The sequence below is a fragment of the Scyliorhinus canicula genome, chromosome 14, assembly GCF_902713615.1.
Source record: "Scyliorhinus canicula chromosome 14, sScyCan1.1, whole genome shotgun sequence".
NCBI classification, from domain to species: Eukaryota; Metazoa; Chordata; class Chondrichthyes; order Carcharhiniformes; family Scyliorhinidae; genus Scyliorhinus; species Scyliorhinus canicula.
In genome coordinates, this window is record NC_052159.1 from 70,276,475 (window position 1) to 70,299,763 (window position 23,289).

At 44.9% G+C, this 23,289-nt stretch overlaps 1 protein-coding gene across 1 annotated transcript in view; it reads right to left on the reverse strand.

Moving 5' to 3' along the window:
- LOC119977336 (PC3-like endoprotease variant B) overlaps positions 1 to 23,289 on the reverse strand; it is a 1,015,536-nt gene that overhangs the window by 492,568 nt on the left and 499,679 nt on the right. The window lies entirely within an intron of this gene.

Sequence of the window (23,289 nt, forward strand, 5' to 3'; positions counted from 1 at the left end):
TGCAACAGAATCTTACTGTCAAGTCTTTGTCATTTAGGCTTTTGATTATGCTTTCTCTTTTCAAAAAATGGAAATGGATGACAGATTTGCCTAATGTAGAGTTTCACTGGTTACTTTATATAGACATCTATTATTACCCTTTGTGCTGCTCATATACTGAAGATAGGTGTGTGCAAGGATTTTTGGCACAAAAATGAAGGACAACTATGCAGGTGACTGCTTCTCTTTTAATTAAGATGGTTCAGCTGTTAATGAACCCAAGTCGGCAACATTGACCACGTTGCATTTTTCTCACTCATGTTTGTGACAATAAAAACATTAACAAGACCTTAATGGAATAAGATGTTTCTGATTTTGCACAGGTTTATCTTTACATGTGATTTGGAAAAGAACAAATAATTACAGTCCAGATTTTGCTGTTCGAAACCAAATATTCTTGTGAATTTTATGTGAGAAGCTGCTTAAATGACTAGCGCTAAATGTCTGATGTGTTTATTGTAAGATGGTCCCAATGCAGCATAACAATTCCAAAAGTTAGATTTTCACTTCTGTCGTTATATTGGTTGGTTTTGAGCTACAAGACAGTAATTTAATGCGACACTTCTGATGTCAGAAACTACAACAGCACAGCCAAGAAGCAGCATGGAAGATTTTAGTTAACTGCTTTAAAGTTAAGACTTTTGATATTTTTACATTTTCTAATGATCACTCAAAAAAGTGATGTTAATTTATTTATTAGCTGGAGAACATGGTAAATGTGGAACAATCAGAAAGAGGGCAGGTAAAGGAAAATTGAGAGGTGCACCACATCTCGGACTTAACTCTTATTAATGTCAGGGTCTGTATGCATGGATCATCAGGAAATGTGCCCTTTGACCTGCATAAATACTGCCCTTCAACCACATATCAATCTGAGCTCACCAGCTCGGTGAAAAATTTCCATTTAGGCTGTAGGACCAACTTTAACTGTTTTGCCATTAAAACGTGTAGCCACTTTGCAAGTAAATGTAGCACCTTACACATCATGACTTCATTGAGCCATGACTGGAAGGCTGGACACTGTCCTGAGAGTACATTCTCATTTATATTTATCACTAAGTTTTAGGTTTGGAAATCATCTCAAACAATCACAGACACCAGATTGAACTCCAGAGGCAGAATTTTCCAAAAATTGCAGAGTGCTGGGTCAGGTGAGAAAAGCAGCATAAAATCATTGGTTTCACAGTTGCCCTTTCAAGATCAGTCTGCAACTTCAAAGTACTGTCGAGGATCACACAGCCAGCTTGGGGGGTGGGGTGGGGGTGGGGGGGAGAAGGAGAGCAGATGGGATCCAGAGATTGGGACACCCAAGGTAAAGTTGAAGGCCTCCCTCCCCCATCATCGTTGGCAAGGGCCTGAGAGCTTCCTCACTCCCAACAATAGGGGCATCCCCTTTCCCCCCACAAATGCAGGCATCCCCCCCCCCCCCCCCCCCCCCCCCCCATCCAACCATGTCAGGCATTCCCACTCACCACTCATCATCAATGCAGGTATCCCACCCTCACCCCCATTCCCAGTCCCTCCCTCACCAACCCCTCACCATAGCTGCCCCCCCCCCCCCCCCCCCACATAATGAAGTCCCCAATGGAGTTTTCCTGGAGGCCCTGAGCATGGCAATGTCAAGGTACCAGTGGGCTGTGCCAGGGTACTGCCCAGCCATGTCCCTCACAAGCTGGTAGCTATACTCACCTCCGGGCCCCTGGCATGGTCATCATGATTGGCTTCCATTTTTGGAAACCAGCAGTGATTCCCACTGGCGTGACATCACACCGGCGGGGGAGAACATACGGCACATCAAGCAACGGCATAAAGCCATTTTAAAATATTACATCCATGCAATGTGAGGGCGTGAACCTGATTATGTTGCTGGTGGGGTGCGGGGAAGATTTCAAAGTGAGCTGTCCCTAGCACAAATCTCATTATGGCCCTCTCACGAGAGTTAGTGACCACGGGGTTTGTGTCCATGGCAGATGGGGTTGGAAAATCAACTCCATATCTCCTTAAGTCATGAAAAGTGACTTAAGAATGAAGGTGTATTAAAGATCCAAGTAATAAATTATCTTCAAATTCACAGAAACATCAACCATATAGTGACTAACCACTGCATGTCGTCATATGTCCAGTTTAATAGAAATATTCTGTCTAACCTTTATGAACCCAACTCTTGATATGTAACTTAGCTCAGGTTTTATGGATAGGGGAAAGAATGAATGTCTTGAATGTCTTTTTTAAAAAGTTTATGGCATTAGTTAACGATTAACAAAATACCTTTTTAACATTCATTTACTCCTTCATAGCCTTAACAATCAATTTGAAAAATTGATTTTCCTTTTAAATAACAGGATAAAATGTCACAAATATCAAAGAACTGGGCGAAATAATAATGCCACTTGTTTTTTTCCCCACATTTTGTGGTAAAAGGATGTCAAGCTTGTACAGCCTGGAAAACCCTTTGTTATGAAGATGACAAATATGACTCATACCATGAATGTTGTAATACGGGCATCATCCAATTCCTCTTGGTACATTTTGGCAATGAACTGCATGTCTCTCTGCGCCCTATGTTCAATTCATATTTTACAAAGAGCATTTTCAGGTATCCATCCAGGCAAGAGGCTCAGTTTTACATAGTGTTTAAAAAAGGTTCAAAACGCCATGCTAGGTTCTACCAGCTTGATCTATGAAAGGTCTGGTTTATACAGAAATATATTTTTCGTACAATTTTTTCCCTACTTCTATTTTCCTATCAGGCCTGGATGTTTATTTCATGGTCTTATACAAGCAGCAAGATAACGTACTGACAAACGGCAGTATTCACAGAGGAACAAACTATGGTGGCAGCTCTCTACCTCTTCAGCTTCTCAATCTCTGTAAGAAGTCTTACAACACCAGGTTAAAGTCCAACAGGTTTGTTTCGAATCACTAGCTTTCGGAGCACTGCTCCTTCCTCAAGTGAATGAAGAGGTGGGTTCCAGAAACATATATATAGACAAAGTCAAAGATGCAAGTCGATACTTTGAATGCGACTTGCATCTTTGACTTTGTCTATATATATATATATATATATATATATATATATATAATTATATATATGTTTCTGGAACTCACCTCTTCATTCACCTGATGAAGGAGCAGTGCTCCGAAAGCTAGTGATTCGAAACAAACCTGTTTGACGTTAACCTGGTGTTGTAAGACTTCTTACTGTGCCCATTCCAGTCCAACACCGGCATCTCCACTTTATGGTTCTCAATATCTGACCTCAAGTAATATGCTCTCTCTTAGTACTGGGATATGCATCCAGATGAAGCGAACTTTAACGAATTATAGCAACAAACACAATGGGCTGGATATTCCCTTCTTGATGTGGGCCGAAATGTACCAGGTGGGCTTTGAAAGTGGTAAGTGGGACCCAGATTCTAGATTCACTGCGCCCATTTTCATCAGGGCCAAGAGCCTGGACATTGCTGTCCTGACATTATTGGCACAATTGTGGAAGTGGGCATTTTGAATTTCCACAATTGTGATGGAGGCAAACAGATTTTACTGGGCAATGTGAATTGCGCCAGCACAGTTATGTGGTGAACCATGGTTTTCAGTCCAGAACCAAATGAAAAGTCAGTACAAAAGGTGCTGCTTACTTCACATGACATTGCAAAATGCTGGAGCATACGTTATATCTGTTTTTATTATAATGAGTGATAATAGTGCTTTGATTGGAACTGGCAAATTACCATTAAATAATGTGATTTCCAGCTTGTTATTTCTGACAAGTAGCAAGCTGTCAAGTGAACAAACAGCAATGTGAAAGTGGAAATGTCTTCAGCGGCATTAGAATAGATCTTCCACTGAATAAAGTGCTATTTTGCATTGTACAATTTTGAATGGCTAGCCCAGTTTGAAATACAAATCCGATTGTACAAAATCTCCCCATTGCTTTCATTAAGTTCAGCTCAGCTACCTGTTTGGCTGTTTCAAAACTTTGACATGTGGCTGAGCTTCTGTCTGTTTTAATATAATCTAATGGATTCTGCTCAGAATGGTTTGCTTACGCAGTCATTCAGGGAATGTAATTTTGAATGCTTGGCTGCCTTTTAATTCACTCCGAGATCCTGCTTAGCAGGCTCTGTTTAGACAGCTATCCAGCAGAATGTGATTTCTGAGCTTCCAAAGTGGATAATGGTTATTTAAATTTTCGTGTCATTTGTGGTAATCTTGACAGTTTTCCGAGCTTCAACAGCTTATAGGGCACCCGGGTTCTGTACAAGGTGGATACTGGGTTTATTGGTTTGCGGGTTGAGGGTGGTATGGCGGGTTGAAGGGATATAAAGGTTTAGGGAGTTGTGGGAGAATGGGGGGATGAAGGGAATGATACAGGGCGATGGTTAGGATGGCCTGACACTGATCTTCAGAAGTAGGCTGTGTTTCGGCAGAGGCGGGTTTATTTATCTGGCTACATCAGCATAAACCTGCTACTATCTCAGGAGTGTTGCCGAAGCCGGCAAGTCTGACTCCAGGCCATTCCCGCTTCCAAAAGATGAAAATCCCGCCGGATGGCACACTTGAATAGGAGATGGCATTGCGATGTTAGGAAATGTCCCAACTCCCATAGCATGAAAACCCAACTGTTTTACGCCTCAAATCTCTGTTAAAATAGTCTACTGGAAGAAGCAACGAACAACTGAAAGTTGTTTGGCCAAATGGATGTGGCTGAAACAAACATGTAAGATTAACTTAAAGGTAAACTGAAGAAAATGTGACAGTGATGAATGTGAGGCAGGTGCATCGCACTTCTGAGTGGCGAAACATAGCTTCATATCAACAATGCTTCTCTCGCTGAGTTCCCAATCGGAGGAGCATTTGTGCAGGAAGTAACTAGAGGTTAACAAATTGTTTTTCATGGGGAGCGAGGGAAATCAGAGCAGATAATGAATCTCTGACTGATCTACTTCCATGCCTTTCAGTTGCTGATTTTAGAGCGGTGTAGAAAGAGGTTTGGGAGAAAATCACTAGCCTACTCCCTGCTGGAATTTTCACAGCATAAGAAACCCAAAGTGGAGGACAAGAGGAAAAGCTTGTTATTCGTTTGGAGTGAGATTAATTAAATTTGATTAAACAATGGAAAAATATATCAGACTGCAATAAATCTGTTGCTCCCTCCACATGGAAAATATATGGATACGTTTTCATCAATAATACTTTACTTGGGTCGCAATTGGTGATTCTGGTGGAAGCACATCCAAAATTGCACTTGTTTTAAAAACAAATTCTCTCACTCGGCCCTCTGACTGAGAATTTCTGCTCCCTTTTGCAGTGTGGCTGGAAAATAGCGCGATAAGGCCAGAGACGTATTTTTCGGCAGCGCAAATTCAGGACGCGATTGCCACTGCCTCCGTCAGTGTTGGGGCACATTTCCCACTGCCCAACATCAGGAATATCATTAGAATACATTTGCATATTATTATCAGACCCATATACCAGAACCATACCCCTACGTCAAATTTAACTCCCATGGGGAGATGATGCCAGAATGGCCACACAAGTGCCAGGCAATGACCATCTCCTACAAAAGAGGATCTAACCATCACCCCTTGACATTCAATGGCATTATCATCGCTGAATCCCCACAATCAACATCCTGGGGGCTTACCATTGATCAGAAACTGATCTAGACTAGCCTTATTCATCCTATGGCTACCAGGGCAGGTCAAAAGCTAAGAATCCTGTAGAGAGTAACTTAACTCCGGATCCCCAAAACCTGTTCACCATCTACAAGGCAAAAGTCAGGACTGCAATGGAATACACTCCACTTGCCTGGATGAGTGCAGCTCCAACAACACTCAAGAAGCTCGCCACCATCCAGGACAAAGCAGCCTGCTTGATTCCACAAACATGCAAACCCTCCACTCCTGCGAACAGTGGCAGCCGTGTGTTACATCTACAAGATACACTGCAGTAACTCATCAAGGTTCCTTAGACAGCACCTTCCAAACTCCACAACCACTACCATCCAGAAGAAGAGGAGCAGATACCTGGGAACCTCATCACCTGGAGGTTCCCCTCCAAGTCACACACCACCCTGGCTTGGAATTATATCGACGTTTCTTCACTGTCACTGGGGCAACATCCTGGAACTCCCTCCCTAACAACACAGTGGGTGTACCTACACCACAAGGACTGCAGCGGTTCAAGAAGGCAACATCACCACCACCTTCTGCAGGGCAACTAGGGATGGGCAATAAATGCTGGCCTAACCAGCGACGCTCACATCCCGTAAATTAATAAAAATAAAATCTTTTTAAACTTGCTGAATGTTTAGCTGGTCTGCGACCACACTGGGGTGTCCCTGCCGCCACCTGCTGTGGATGAAACAGTGTGATATGCTCACCAGATTATGACCTGAGGCTACTCTTGGACTCGGGCCTACCAATGTGTGTCTCTGCATTGGTAGTGGGTGTGGCTGTGGGTGAGCGCTGTGATGGATCAACAGTTTTGGTGTTTGCAGTGTGCTGCTGCTGAGGCTGGCTGTTGAACCCCTTGGCTGTTTGCCAGATGTGCCTACGAAAGAAAGGAGAGATCGTTGGTGCATAACAGGGGCCAGAGAAACAGGGGGCTGGATTTTTCATCCCGCCAGCCCTGTTTTATGGCGCGCGCGCTCCTGCCGGCAGCAGGATCCTCCGTTCCCCCAGCCCCATTTTCCGGTGTGGCGTGCCCCTGCTGGCAGCTATATCCTCCATTCCAGCAGCCGGCCAATGGGGTTTCCCACAGGAAACCCACATGTGTAAGTGTGCAGCCGGCAAAGCAGATGATCCCGCTGATGGAGAATGTCATTCACACATGGATGTTTCAGTGCAGGATCCATGCTGGGTTGCGCACCGCTGACCTCATCATCAGTGCATGAACCACCCACATTCTTAATGGCCAGCCGAATGCCTCTCTCCCCAAAGATTGTGAGAACCTATATTGTGGCATTCTCCACCGATCTGGAATTTGTTCCTTTTGTTGTGTGTCAGCTTGTCCTGCATGAAGCTTGATGGAGAGAGTGTAAGCAGGATGCCTACCAGGCCAGATGATAAGCATAGCTGACTTGTATGGATGGAGGTGATGAGGAGATAACCTGCAGGGGATATTAAAGTGTGCACGTGGGAGTTAGTGGTGAGGTCCCTTGAGCTGGCATTGAGTGAGATCCCTGTATATGTATGATGGGTCTCTGAGAGTTTGTGTTGTGAGAAGAGTGACTTACTCTGGCAGGATGTGGAGATGCCGGCGTTGGACTGGGGTGAGCACAGTAAGAAGTCTTACAACACCAGGTTAAAGTCCAACAGGTTTGATTCAAACACGAGCTTTCGGAGCACAGCTCCTTCCTCAGGTTCCTCCTTCTTGACCTGAGGAAGGAGCTGCGCTCCGAAAGCTCGTGTTTGAATCAAACCTGTTGGACTTTAACCTGGTGTTGTAAGACTTCTTACTGTTACTCTGGCAGAACAGAGGAGATCTTTCAACCTCTTATAACACTGGATGGTTGTCCTTTCCTGCATGGCATTGGCACCGATCGATACTGCCACTGCCTTCCATGCTGGGTTAGTCACCTTTGATGAAAGTATTCACCCAAAGCATGGGAACAAATCTTCACGGTGGGCCTCCACTGTGACCAGCAGGCACTCAAAGAGAGGCGTTGGTGAATTTGGTGCTGTATGCTTCCTAGATTTGGCAGCCATGTCTTCCCAGCAGCTTCCTATGTCTTGAGTGTGCTAGCCGTGTGCAGGGGTGATATTTAAACATGCTTCCCGATTATTGAAGTGCTGAGGTGATAGTGGAGCAGGCAAATCAGATGTCATCCCACCATCAACCTGGCATTAAATCTGTGCCTGCTCACTATGTGCTGAAGAATATGGTGGAAAAACCCACCATTGGCATCGGTGGGTTCAACATCACTTTTCCCATCGGACATTGACAATTTCTCAATTGTCAATGTCAATTGTCAATTGATTTCGGCCCCTGGGAGTTTCTGCTCAAATTTATTTGCATGTTGCCAAACACACAATTTACCTTGTGCTCATTCAACTAGGCAGTATTTTAAAAAATAATCCTTAAAACAAGTTTGGTGGAAATAAATCAAGGAACATTTTTTTATGAGTGGTAACTTTGTAAAGTTTGATTAATATAGCTAAAAATGGGTTTACCACACAATATAAGCATTGTAAATTATAGTGTCAATCCACAACCTCCGAGTTCAAATTAATGAAACCCATTTCAAAACATGTACAGAGCTATTTTCTTGTTAAATTATGGTGCAGTAGTCAGATTCTAAGCAAATTTAATCAAGGTGTAAATAGCCTGCACAGAGCCCAGGGAGTTGGGAATGATTACCTTCCCCTCGGCCCTGACTGAGTACGAGCTCCCCCGCTTGGAGCAGGGGATCTCTATTAACCTCTGTATCACAGATCGGCCAGTAAGGCACCCACCAGAAAGGATTTCCTGGGCTGTGTATATATATTATGCGGTAAATAAAAACGTTGTTTCTTTATATTACTCAGTATGGACTCCCCGTGTCCTTATTAAACAAGGTTTACATTCAAAAGTTTTAAAATGTACTTTTTAGTGTCCTTGCAACCAAGAGTTAATTTTTAGAGCATGCCTGAAGCCCTACAAAGCAACACAATTATCAGAAACACCCAATGGTGATTAATGTGAACATGGTCAATTTAGTAGATGGGGCCAGGTTCCCGCACATTGTTTTTAAAACTAGCACAAGAAATTGTGGAGGCAAAGGTGAGGAGCTGGGTCAGAGTGGGGAGGGGGCGGGGGGAGAGAGGAGGGGATTCCAATGGGTTAGAATGGAGGAAATTCTGTGTAAGGGGTCAGGGTTGAGGGCGTTGGTGACAGCGCCACTCCCGATGGCTCCAAGAAAATATGCGGGGAGTCCGAGTGCTGGTGGCAACGTTGAAGATCTGGAGGCAGTTGCACGGTGGGGTCAAAGGAAATGTCGATTCTGGGGAATCATAGATTTGAGCCAGGGAAGTGGGATGGAAGTTTTAGGAGATGGGAGGAAAGGGGAGTTAGGGTTTTGAAGTATCTGTTTCTGGGGGGGGCTGGTTTTCAAGGCTGAAGGAGCTGGGAGAGAAATATGGGTTGGGGCAGGGGAGATATTTAGATACATGCAGGTCTGAGACTTCGCCAGGAAGGAGATACAGAGCTTTCCGGTGGCGCTAGTTCCCACATTGTTGGAAGAGGTACTGACAACAGGGGGATTGGGGAAGGGGATGGTGTCGGCGATTTATGGGGTGATTCTGGGGGAGATGAAGGTATCGCCGGAGGGGATTAAGACAAAGTGGAAGGAGGAGCTGGGGGAAGGAATGGAGGCGGGATTGTGGTGTGAGTGCTCCTGAGGATGAATGCCTCAACTTTGTGTGCAAGGTTGAGGCTGGTACAGTTGAAGGTGGTATATAGAGTGCACCACACGAGAACGAGGATGAGTCGACTCTTTGAGGGGGTGGAGGATGTGTGTAAATGCTGTGGAAGGAGCACCGCAAAACACGTTCCTATGTTTTGCTCTTGTCCAAAACTGGAGGGGTATTGGAGGGAGGTCTTCAGGATAATCATGAGGGTAGTGCACGTGAAGCTCGAACCAGGGCCCCTATAAGCCATATTCAGAGTTTCGGACCAGCCCGGGCTGCACGTGGATGCGGAGGCAGATGTCTTAGCCTTCGCCTCGCTGATCGTCCGAAAGCAGGTCTTGTTGGGATGGAGGTCGGCTTCTCTGCCATGTGCCTTGGATGGCCGGGAGGGGGGGGGGGGGGGGGGGGGGGAGGACCTGCTGCAGTTTTTAACGTTCGAGAAAGTGAGGTTCGAGTTGAAGCGAAGGATGGAAGGATTCTACAACTCATAGGCTTTGTTTATCATGCATTTTCAAGAATTGGATGACATTGAACATGGGGGGTGCATGGGGTTGGGGGATCGGAATGTATAGGTTAGTGGTGATTATGTAAGGGATGATGATGGATTTTTGATTCTTTTTCTTTCATGTTCTGTATTTAAAATGTTGGGCACGAAGCACTCACACTCCGCCTCTTTCCACTGATGAACATCTACAGAGTGAGTCAGGGTGTATTTACAGTATCACACATCCAGCACATGACTAAGAGCTCGTCTAGTTCAGTCAGACAGAGTAACCACACTTAGGTTAGCAGAGAGTCGAACTCATAGAGAACTATGCAAACTGTGCTACAGGTTCAATAAATCAGATTGAACTAACTTCAAGGTCTGAAGTATCTTTCTCATCTAAGCTGCATCCAGTTGCAACCAGTGTTATCCCAGAGTACATAACATATCAGTTTGGGGGTGGGTGAGATAAAGGGATTGTTGGCCAGGGGATTGCCATTGTGTTTGTTAGTGTTGATTGTTTGTTGGTGGGTGCGGAGGCAGATGTCTTAGCCTTCGCCTCGCTCACCGCCTGAAGGCAGGTCCTGTTTGGGGGGGACCTGCTGGAGTTTTATCATGCATTTTCAAGAATTGGATGACATCGAACATTGGGGGGTGGGTGGGGTGTCAGAATGTATAGGTTATTGGAGTTTTAAATGTTTTCAGGTTTATCGTAATCATTAACAAAATTCAATGTGAAAGGAAGTTTTGAATGAATTCTTCATCCAGCAGCCACCCATTTTATGTGAAAGGTTAAAATTGGGTCCATTCATACGATTACAGCATGTGTCACAGATGATATGTTGAAACTTCTGTTCTGGATGTGAGCTCAGTGACCATTGACTGGCACAATGCCACTCTTGGGAGAGCGATGAAAGAAGGCAGGTAGCACACTGGCTAGTCAGTCTAGTTGGATATGGGAAAGGAGCCCAGGTCAGTGAGGGGGAACTTGCTTATCTTAAGTTCAGAGCTGCTTGGAACCTCAGAAAAAAAACATAGCCAGTCAACTAACATGAGATAGCGTGGTGTGATTTTTTTCTTATTCATGAGGTGCTTTAAGTTAAGTGAAGCAGTCAGCTTTGATTATAATCTCAAACTGTGTATTCATTTACTCTCTGTAAAATAAAGCAGTTCAACAATTCTTGCATGACCATGTTTCACTGACTGTTTTCAGTTTGCCTATTGGGATTAGCAAAAAACAAGTGATGTTGCATACGTATAGCATGTGCTCACAATTTCCATGCCACAATCCCGCAGTATAACCTCAGTGGAAAATCCAGCCAAATGGAATATTGTGTAGAATTTACAGCACAAAAATGGGTCAATAAGCCCAAATTGGAAGCAAGTCCAAAATGGGCATTATCCAGGCAACAGCCCCAAAATTTTTATTGTGTGAGAATTCACAATTCCCACATGAGGGCTATCTTCTGCTTCTATGGCTCCATTCCCACAGAGAAACCCACTAATGTCTTGGATTCTCTCGATATTTCTTCTCAGACCCTTCCACTTTTAAGAAGTTCTGCTTGTGTGCTTTCCTGTTTTCTCTCAGCAAGCACCATCGGAAACAAATGATCTGCTCTTCCCTTTATTTGCTGTTTATGAGATCTTATTGTGTGCATATTGAAGGCAATGTTTGCCTGTGTTACAAAAGTGGCTGCACTTAAAAAGCATGCATTGTTTGGGAAGTCCGGAGGACATGGCAAAGTGCATATTCAAACATAGCAGCCAATATGCACACAGTAAGGTGCAAGTATGGCACATACATTGAACATGAAGTGTGATGCCTGAGGTGTGATAGAAGGAAGTGGAATGCAGAAAGTGTGCTTAAGAAGTGATAGACAAAACACATGCTAGTTACAATGTTTTTATTTATATACCAGAAAATTTCCTGTGGCATTGTTCATGTTGAGCTAAAGGTTATGCTTTTGTAATAGAAGGTAGAGGGATTTACAAGTGAAGCAGAAGTGTAGATCTGAACTGAAAACATTTGGAAGGAAATTTGTAAGTGATTTTCCCAGATAGGGTGAAACAATTGTTTTTGATTGGAACCTGGAAAACACAAACAGGCTAATAAATTCATTTGTTCTTAATTGCATATATTTCCTAACAACATGATTTAATTCCTCCACTGAATTTTATTTCATGCCTTTTAGACTTTCCTAAAAGCCTGAAATTAAAATTGATATTTTGCCCAGAGATATACTCCTTTGATCTGAATTTGGATTGCATAGCCTGAATATTCTGGTTAGCTCAGTTGGCTAGATGACTAGTGGTCTGGCAGCATTCACACCACACAAGCGCCAGGCAATGTCCATATCCAACAAGAGAAAATCTAAGTATCAGTCCTTGAGAATCAATAGCATTACCATTTCTAAGCACCCCACTGTCGGTATCCTTGGGGTTACCATTGACCAGAAACTGAACTGAACCAGCCATACAAATTCTATGGCTACAAGAGCAGGTCAGAGGCTAGGAATCCTCTGGCAAGTAACTCACCTCTTGACTCCCTAAAGCCTGCCATCATCCACAAGGTACAAGTCAGCAATGTGATGGAATACTGCCCACTTGCCTGGATGACTGCAGCACCAGCAACACTCAATACCATCCAGGACGAAGCAGCCACTTGATTGGCAGCCCATTCATAAAACATTCCCTCCCTCCACCACCAAATCATAATAGCGGTTGTGTGTACCACCTATAAGATGCACTGCGAGAACTCATCAAAGCTTCTTTGACAGCACCCTCCAAACCCACGAGCAGTACCATCTAGATGGACGAGCAGCAGTTACATGGGAGCACCGCCACTTGGTAGTTACCCTCCAAACCACTCACCATCCTGGTTTGAAAATATGTCACTGTTCCTTCACTGTTACTCGATCAAAATCCTGGAACTCCCTCCCTAACAGCACAATGGGTGGACCCACACCACATGGACTACAGTGGTTCAAGAAGGCAGCTCACCATCACATTCTCAAGGTCGATTAGGGATGGGCAGTGAATACTGGCCTAGCCAGCGAAGCCTACATCCCTTGAATGAATTAAAAAATGTTCAGAACAATGCCAAGAGCTTGGGTTGCTTCCTGTTCTGGTTGAGGTAGACGTAGATCCTGCCACTTTGCTCTGCCTGACAGTGGAACGTAATGGTAAACCACTATTAATGAAAATGATTTTGGATGAAGCAACAGCAGGCAATGAGCCAAGGACATGCCGTTGGGCAGAACACACAAACTATACCATAGTCTGACTACGTTCAGTGTTCCCAAGATCAATTGGCACAGATCAGAGATAATTCCTCAAATAATTTTGAAAATTCAGCTCAATATTGAGGAATGACTGAAGTGCATTTTTAAGCAGAGAGGAACTTTGTATTTGTGTACTTGTGTCTTTGTTTATGTATGTGCATGTGTGTACGTATTAAAATGGGGAGAATGAGGAAAGGTGACCTTGTGCTAATTACAGGTTTTAGTATTTGTTTTCTACTCTATAAATTTAGAAAATGATGAGGTAAAGAGGAAAAGAGATTGCGGCCACAGGAGGGGTGTCCTAGAGTTTGGCTGCTGAGGGAATGTTATGTGCAGCTGATGTAATGAAGGTAGAGGGAGAACATTTTGGCATGTCAGTGATTGGAGAAGGTATTGGGATGTGTGAGATTTGTTGGCTTGTGCATTAGATTTAAGTAGTATGGGAGATAGTTTCACGATGTTGGAACAATAATGAACACATGTTGGATTCAATGTGTCCTGAAGACATTGGCATAATAAGATGGAACTGCTGGTGTTGTGGATAAGAGGGAAGAGTATATCAGGTGTGGTGTAAGTGTAAGACGACACTGGGTGGGATCTACCGGTCACATTGCACCAAAAACGCAGTGCCGTGTTGGCACAAAGCGACCGGTAGATGCCGAGAGATCCCATTTCTTGGATCTACCCGGCACGCCATGCCTCGCGAGATTTTACACAATATCGTAAATCATCGCGATGTGAATTCCGCCCATTGTGGGTGGTCCAAAGTGGATCACGTGTAACGGCACCTGGGGGCTTTCCCAGGCCATCGGAGGTCCCGGGGTAGTTGGGCTCCGGGTAGTGTGGTAGCTGCCACCCCAGCAACTTGGCATTTCTTAAACATTTGCAAGACTTTAGCCTTCATTGCTCCACCTACTGTTGACATTGATCACCCAGTATGAAGAAGAATCCCTTCATATCAGCCCTAAATTTACCATTTGCCCATTTGAAACTGATTTCCCTAGTTCTGCTTTGGAAGTTTGATTTTAAGTAATGTTCTGAGTTGAGGTATTTTTTTCTATACCCTTAACAATCTGACATATCTTCTAAGATGCCCTCTTCTCCAACTAAAAAACCCCAGTTTCTCTGGTATTTCCTCATTAAGCAGATCCCCTGACACGGTGGATCAATGGATCAATCTACAAGCTTTTCTCTGCATTGCCTCTAAGCACTTGAATGCCTCTCTTGTTTCTTGGCAACGAGGAACAGAAACATTTTTAGGGCAGAATCTGACTTAAACACTGTACAGTTTGACCATTATTTTGTCAGTTATATTTTATCGTTTCAGTTACATGGACCTGATTTTAACTCTCTGATAGCCAACGGGTTTTATATTAGTTAAAATCTCGCCATACAGTTCAATGTCCTATTATATTTGCTGGTTGCAGTACTACATTGGTTGAATGTGTTTAGCATCGAGTCTGTAAGGATCCAAGGCCACTGAATATTTCATTCTTTCTTATGTCACAAATTATGCACATCACCTATTTTTTCTTCCTATGTGCAGTGTTTTATGCTTCTCATATGAAAAGAACTACTGTGGCCAATTATATCTTTTGTGCAATTCATTCCATGATTTTGGAGATGCCTACTTCAATTCTGCTATCCAATCTGCTTTGGTATCATATGCAAATGTGACCATGTTACAATGTATTTCTGAATCTAGGTCATTTGTACAAATGAAAATCAGTGCAGGGTCCCATTACTGAGCCCCGAGGTAGCCCGTTCAGTACTTCCGCTCATTCCTTTCCAGTGCATCATGCTGTAACTTCTCTAATGAGTACTTATTATGACCAACTCTTTCACCAGTTTTTCATCCCGTCACAGGATTTACACTGATTTGTCAAAGCTTTAAATGGACTTGTATGGAGCTTCACAAAGAATCTTGTGCAAACCACAATACACCATGGGTTCGACTCAGCGGACTTGAAACTAAGTCCGGCTTTGGGCCCGTTTGGTGGGTGTTTTTCGGTGGCTGTAATGCCAGATTCACCCCGCTAATCATTGGCACTTTGTCCGTTTTTGGGCTGTGGGGAGTTTCTCCCAGCCGAGGCCTCACTTTAATTAATTTCCTGAGCAGGAACGGCTCTTAACAGATCGGTGTGCCATTGCGACTGGCAACCCGATCTCTGCACCTTCCCCCTTTCAGCATCCCCCCCCCCCCCCCCCCCCCCCCACTTTCTGGACCACCTCTCTACCCCACCCCCAACCTTTTAGTAGCCCCTGAAACCCACTCTCACTCCCTCTAATGGGCAAGACCCCCCCCCCCGGGCCAGACCCCTCGCAGCGCTAACCTGGCACCCAGGCACCATGGCATTGTCAGCCTGGCTCCCCGGCAGTGCCACCCATGGATACTTCAATGCCAGGGTTGCAAAATCTGGATGCCACGCTGATAGTGACAAGGTGGCCAGTGGCCAAGGGGAGTTCCATGGTATCACCCTTCCCTGTCCTGTCCTCGACCACCCAGGGGTCTCTAATGGCCTGTCTGACCCCCTCTCCCGAGGTGCCCTCATGCCTGGTCCACATTTGTGGAAACCATTGCTCAATCGCACCCGATCGAGGTCTCGCAGGCATGGTCGTTGACTCTCGGGTGCCGGTTGAAAGTGATGTCCAGGCATTTAAATGAGCCTAAAGACTCATTTTAATATTCTGATCTGGATCACGACCAGTGGGGGTGATATCCAGATCCTGCTGGGCAGCACGAGTTTTGTGACTCGCGATTGACCCGGTGCAGTACCCGATTTGGGGTTCTCGATGGATTCACCCGCAACGTGGTGGCTGAATAATGCTCCATATCAGAGGGCTTACAACAATCTACATTGGTTAACAGTTCCTCAAAGAAGGAAAGACGATTGGTCAGGTTCTTTTGCATCTTTGTTAACAAGTTTTTGGAGATGATTGTCAACTCATAGTACTATTGATTAAGACAAATGGATCTGTAATTGCTGTCTGTTCTGTTATTTTAATAAAAATAATCAACGGGCAGCACAGTGGCTCAGTGGTTAGCACTAAGGTCCCAGGTTCGATCCCGGCTCTGCGTCACTGTCCATGTGGAGTTTGCGCATTCTCCCCGTGTTTGCGTGGGTTTCTCCCCACGACAACGCAAAGATGTGCAGTATAGGTGGATTGGCCATGCTAAATTGCCCCTTAATTGGAACAAATGAGTTGGGTACAGTAAATATATATATTTAAAAAAATAATCACAGTAGCTTACTTCGAGTCTGCTGGTACCTCCTCCAGAGTTCACTGAGTCTCTCATAATGGCTTCACTGAGCACCCTGAGATAAACACTATCTCATACTGAGTTTCATCGCCTGTCCAGGTTTTTCATCCCATTTGTAGTGAGGTCATTGATTATACTTGGGGCATTTATTTTTGGAAGGACATGATGCTCATATCTTCTCTTGTGAATACTTAGAACATAGAACATAGAACGATACAGCGCAGTACAGGCCCTTCGGCCCACGATGTTGCACCGACATGGGAAGTCAAAAACTAAAGGCCATCTAACCTACACTATGCCATTATCATCCATATGCTTATCCAATAAACTTTTAAATGCCCTCAATGTTGGCGAGTTCACTACTGTTGCAGGTAGGGCATTCCACGGCCTCACCACTCTTTGCGTAAAAAACTTACCTCTGACGTCTGTCCTATATCTATTACCCCTCAATTTAAGGCTATGTCCCCTCGTGCTAGCCACCTCCATCTGCGGGAGAAGGCTCTCACTGTCCACCCTATCTAACCCTCTGATCATTTTGTATGCCTCTATTAAGTCACCTTTTATCCTTCTTCTCTCTAACGAAAACAACCTCAAGTCCATCAGCCTTTCCTCATAAGATTTTCCCTCCATACCAGGCAACATCCTGGTAAATCTCCTCTGCACCCGTTCCAAAGCTTCCACGTCCTTCCTATAATGAGGCGACCAGAACTGTACGCAATACTCCAAATGCGGCCGTACCAGCGTTTTGTACAGCTGCAACATGACATCATGGCTCCGGAACTCAATCCCTCTACCAATAAAAGCCAACACACCATAGGCCTTCTTCACAACCCTATCAACCTGGGTGGCAACTTTCAGGGATTTATGTACATGGACACCGAGATCCCTCTGCTCATCCACACTGCTAAGAATTTTACCATTAGCCAAATATTCCGCATTCCTGTTATTCTTTCCAAAGTGAATCACCTCACACTTCTCTACATTAAACTCCATTTGCCATCTCTCAGCCCAGCTCTGCAGCTTATCTATGTCCCTCTGTAACCTGCAACATCCTTCCACACTGTCTACAACTCCACCGACTTTAGTGTCGTCTGCAAATTTACTCACCTAACCTTCTGTGCCCTCCTCTAGGTCATTTATAAAAATGACAAACAGCAACGGCCCCAGAACAGATCCTTGTGGTACGCCACTCGTAACTAAACTCCATTCTGAACATTTGCCATCAACCACCACCCTCTGTCTTCTTTCAACTAGCCAATTTCTGATCCACATCTCTAAATCACCCTCAATCCCCAGCCTCCGTATTTTCTGCAATAGATGACCGTGGGGAACCTTATCAAATGCTTTACTGAAATCTATATACACCACATCAACTGCTCTACCCTCGTCTACCTGTTCAGTCACCTTCTCAAAGAACTCGATAAGGTTTGTGAGGCATGACCTACCCTTCACAAAACCATGCTGACTATCCCTAATCATATTATTCCTATCTAGATGATTATAAATCGTATCTCTTATAATCCTCTCCAAGACTTTACCCACAACAGACGTGAGGCTCACCGGCCTATAGTTACCGAGGTTATTTCTACTCCCCTTCTTGAACAAAGGGACCATATTTGCTATCCTCCAGTCCTCTGGCACTATTCCTGTCGCCAATGATGACATAAAAATCAAAGCCAAAGGCTCAGCAATCTCTTCCCTGGCTTCCCAGAGAATCCTAGGATAAATCCCATCAGGCCCCGGGGACTTATCTATTTTCACCTTGTCCAGAATTGCCAACACTTCTTCCCTACGCACCTCAATGCCATCTATTCTAATAGCCTGGGTCTCAGCATTCTCCTCCACAACATTATCTTTTTCCTGAGTGAATACTGACGAAAAGTATTCATTTAGTATCTCGCTTATCTCCTAGCCTCCACACACAACTTCCCACCACTGTCCTTGACTGGCCCTACTCTTACCCTAGTCATTCTTTTATTCCTGACATACCTATAGAAAGCTTTTGGGTTTCCCTTGATCCGACCTGCCAAAGACTTCTCATGTCCCCTCCTTGCTCGTCTTAGCTCTCTCTTTAGATCCTTCCTCGCTTCCTTGTAACTATCAAGCGCCCCAACTGAAACTTCACGCCTCATCTTCACATCGGCCTCCTTCTTCCTCTTAACAAGAGATTCCACTTCTTTGGTAAACCACGGTTCCCTCGCTCGACCCCTTCCTCCCTGCCTGACTGGAACGTACTTATCAAGAACATGCAATAGCTGTTCCTTGAACAAGCTCCACATATCCAATGTACCCAACCCTTGCAGCCTACTTCTCCAACCTACACATCCTAAGTCATGTCTAATGGCATCATAATTGCCCTTCCCCCAGCTATAACTCTTGCCCTGCGGGGTATACTGATCCCTTTCCATCACTAACGTAAAGGTCACCCAATTGTGGTCACTGTTTTCAAAGTGCTCACCTACCTCCAGATCTAACACCTGGCCTGGTTCATTACCCAAAACCAAATCCAATGTGGCCTCGCCTCTTGTTGGCCTGTCAACATATTGTGCCAGGAAACCCTCCTGCACACATTGTACAAAAAACGACCCATCTAATGTACTCAAACTATATCTTTTCCAGTCAATATTTGTAAAGTTAAAGTCTCCCGTAACAACTACCCTGTTACTTTCGCTCTTTTCCAGAATCATCTTCGCCATCCTTTCCTCTACATCCCTAGAACTATTAGGTGGCCTATAGAAAACTCCCAACAGGGTGACCTCTCCGTTCCTGTTTCTAACCTCAGCCCACACTACCTCGGAAGAAGAGTCCCCATCTAGCATCCTTTCCGCCACCGTAATACTGTCCTTGACTAGCAGCGCCACACCTCCCCCTCTTTTGCCCCCTTCTCTGAGCTTACTAAAACACCTAAACCCCGGAACCTGCAACAACCATTCCTGTCCCTGCTCTATCCATGTCTCTGAAATGGCCACAACATCGAAGTCCCAGGTACCAACCCATGCTGCCAGTTCCCCAACCTTATTTCGTATACTCCTGGCATTGAAGTAGACACACTTCAAACCACCTACCTGAACACTGGCACCCTCCTGCGAAGTCAAATCTGTGCTCCTGACCTCTATACTCTCAATCTCCCGTACCCCAAAACTACAATCCAGGTTCCCATGCCCCTGCTGAATTAGTTTAAACCCCCCCAAAGAGCACTAACAAGTCTCCCCCCCCCAGGATATTGGTGCCCCTCAGGTTCAGATGTAGACCATCCTGTCTATAGAGGTCCCACCTTCCCCAGAAAGAGCCCCAGTTATCCAGAAATCTGAATCCCTCCCGCCTGCACCATCCCTGTAGCCACGTGTTTAATTGCTCTCTCTCCCTATTCCTTATCTCACTATCACGTGGCACGGGCAACAACCCAGAGATAACAACTCTGTTTGTTCTCGCTCTGAGCTTCCATCCTAGCTCCCTAAAGGCCTGCCTGACATCCTTGTCCCCTTTCCTACCTATGTCGTTAGTGCCAATGTGGACTACGACTTGGGGCTGCTCCCCCTCTCCCTTAAGGACCCGGAAAACACGATCCGAGATATCACGTACCCTTGCACCTGGGAGGCAACATACCAAACGTGAGTCTCTCTCGCTCCCACAAAATCTCCTATCTGTGACCCTGACTATTGAGTCCCCAATTACTAATGTTCTACTCCTTTCCCCCCTTCCCTTCTGAGCAACAGGGACAGACTCTGTGCCAGAGGCCCGTACCCCATGGCTTACCCCTGGTAAGTCGTCCCCCCCACAAGTATCCAAAACGGTATACTTGTTACTCAGGGGAACGACCGCAGGGGGTCCCTGCACTGACTGCTTCTTCCCAGTCCCTCTTACAGTTACCCATCTAACTCCAGTCTTTGGTGTAACTACTTCCCTGAAGCTCCTATCTATGACCCTCTCTGCCTCCCGAATGATCCGAAGTTCATCCAGCTCAAGCTCCAGGTCCCTAACACGGTTTTTGAGGAGCTGGAGTTGGGTGATCAATTTCTCTTTTATTCCCACGAGATTCATATGGGGCATATTTCTTCTTTATTTAACCAATGAGGGTTTTCCAATTTATAGGAACACAAGAAATAGGAGCGAAAAATCTTTGGCAGGTAGGATCAAGGAAAACCCCAAGGCCTTTTACACATATGTGTGAAATATGAGAATGACTAGAGCAAGGGTAGGTACGATCAAGGACAGTAGCGGGAGATTGTGTATTGAGTCTGAAGAGATAGGAGAGGTCTTGAATGAGTACTTTTCTTCAGTATTTACAAACGAGAGGGGCCATATTGTTGGAGAGGACAGTGTGAAACAGACTGGTAAGCTCGAGGAGATACTTGTTAGGAAGGAAGATGTGTTGGGTTTTGAAAAACTTGAGGATAGACAAGTCCCCCGGGCCTGACGGGATATATCCAAGGATTCTATGGGAAGCAAGAAATGAAATTGCAGAGCCATTGGCAATGATCTTTTCGTCCTCAATGTCAAAAGGGGTGGCACCAGGGGATTGGAGAGTGGTGAATGTCGTGCCCCAGTACAAAAAAAGGAATAGGGATAACTCTGGGAATTACAGGCCAGCTAGTCTTACTTCGGTGGTAGGCAAAGTAATGGAAAGGGTACTGAGGGATAGGATTTCTGAGCATCTGGAAAGACACTGCTTGATTAGAGATAGTCAGCACATTGTGAGGGGTAGGTCTTGCCTTACAAGTCTTGTTGACTTCTTTGAGGAGGTAACCAAGCATGTGGATGAAGGTAAAGCAGTGGATGTAGTGTACATGGATTTTAGTAAGGCATTTGATAAGGTTCCCCATGGTAGGCTTATGCAGAAAGTAAGGAGGCATGGAATAGTGGTAAATTTGGCCAGTTGGATAACGAATTGGCTAACCGATAGAAGTCAGAGAGTGGTGGTGGATGGCAAATATTCAGCCTGGAGCCCAGTTACCAGTGGCGTACCGCAGGGATCAATTCTGGGTCCTCTGCTGTTTGTGATTTTCATTAATGACTTGGATGAGGGAGTTGAAGGGTGGGTCAATAAATTTTCAGATGATACGAAGATTGGTGGAGTTGCGGATAGTGAGGAGGGCTGTTGTCGGCTGCAAAGAGACATAGATAGGATGCAGAGCTGGGCTGAGAAGTGGCAGATGGAGTTTAACCCTGACAAGTGTGAGGTTGTCCATTTTGGAAGGACAAATATGAATGCGGAATACAGGGTTAACGGTAGGATTCTTGGCAATGTGGAGGAGCAGAGAGATCTTGGGGTCTATGTTCATAGATCTTTGAAAGTGGCCACTCAAGTGGATAGAGCTGTGAAGAAGGCCTATGGTGTGCTAGTGTTCATTAGCAGAGGGATTGAATTTAAGAGCCGTGAGGTAATGATACAGCTGTACAATACCTTGGTAAGGCCACATTTGGAGTACTGTGTGCAGTTCTGGTCACCTCATTTTAGGAAGGATGTGGAAGCTTTGGAAAGGGTGCAAAGGAAATTTACCAGGATGTTGCCTGGAATGGAGAGTAGGTCTTACGAGGAAAGGTTGAGGGTGCTAGACCTTTTCTCATTAGAACGGAGAAGGATGAGGGGCGACTTGATAGAGGTTTATAAGATGATCAGGGGAATAGATAGAGTAGACAGTCAGAGACCTTTTTCCCCGGGTGGAACAAACCATTACAGGGGGACATAAATTTAAGGTAAATGGAGGAAGATATAGGGGGGATGTCACAGGTAGGTTCTTTACCCAGAGAGTAGTGGGGGCATGGAATGCACTGCCTGTGGAAGTAGTTGAGGCGGAAACGTTAGGGACCTTCAAACGGCTATTGGATAGGTACATGGATTATGGTAGAATAATGGAGTGTAGATTAATTTGTTCTTAAGGGCAGCACGGTAGCATTGCAGATAGCACAATTGCTTCACAGCTCCAGGGTCCCAGGTTCGATTCCCGGCTGGGTCACTGTCTGTGCGGAGTCTGCACGTCCTCCCCGTGTGTGCGTGGGTTGCCTCCGGGTGCTCCGGTTTCCTCCCACAGTCCAAAGATGTGCAGGTTGGATGGATTGGCCATACTAAATTGCCCTTAGTGTCCAAAATTCTATGATTAACCTAGGACAAAAGTTCGGCACAACATCGTGGGCCGAAGGGCCTGTTCTGTGCTGTATTTCTCTATGATTTAGGCCACATAGCTCTTCAAAACTGCTCTGTCATTCGACAAAAGCATGGGTGATCTTTTTTAAAATAAATTTCGAGTACCCAATTCATTTTTTCCAATTAAGAGCCAATTTAGCATGGCCAATCCACCTAGCCTGCACATCTTTGGGTTGTGGGGGCGAAACCCACGCAAACACGGGGAGAATGTGCAAACTCCACACGGACAGTGACCCAGAACCGGGATCGAACCTGGGACCTCGGTGCTGTGAGGCTGCAGGGCTAACCCACTGTACCACCGTGCTGCCCTAGCAAGGGGAAATCTTTGACCGTAGCTTCATCGTCTCATATTAATTTCATATCCTTCGGTTCCCTTAATCCCTAAAAATATTGCTCTCCATCTTGAATATACTGATTTATAAAACCAATTTATTTAAACCAATCAAATAACATTTGATTGGTTTAAACCCCCAATAAATAGCTTTGTCAGCTTTCTAGTTTTCATTTACACTTTCTTGTCTTCATATTCTGAACTGGAGTCTATAAGCATACCCTTAGTTTTAGATTGTGTATTTTTTACATTATAGATGTTTTTTGTACAGTAAAGCCTTGCTGTTCGCTGGGGTTACATTCCTGCAAAATGGTACAAACTGAAAAATCGTAAAAGCGATGATTATACTTTCTAA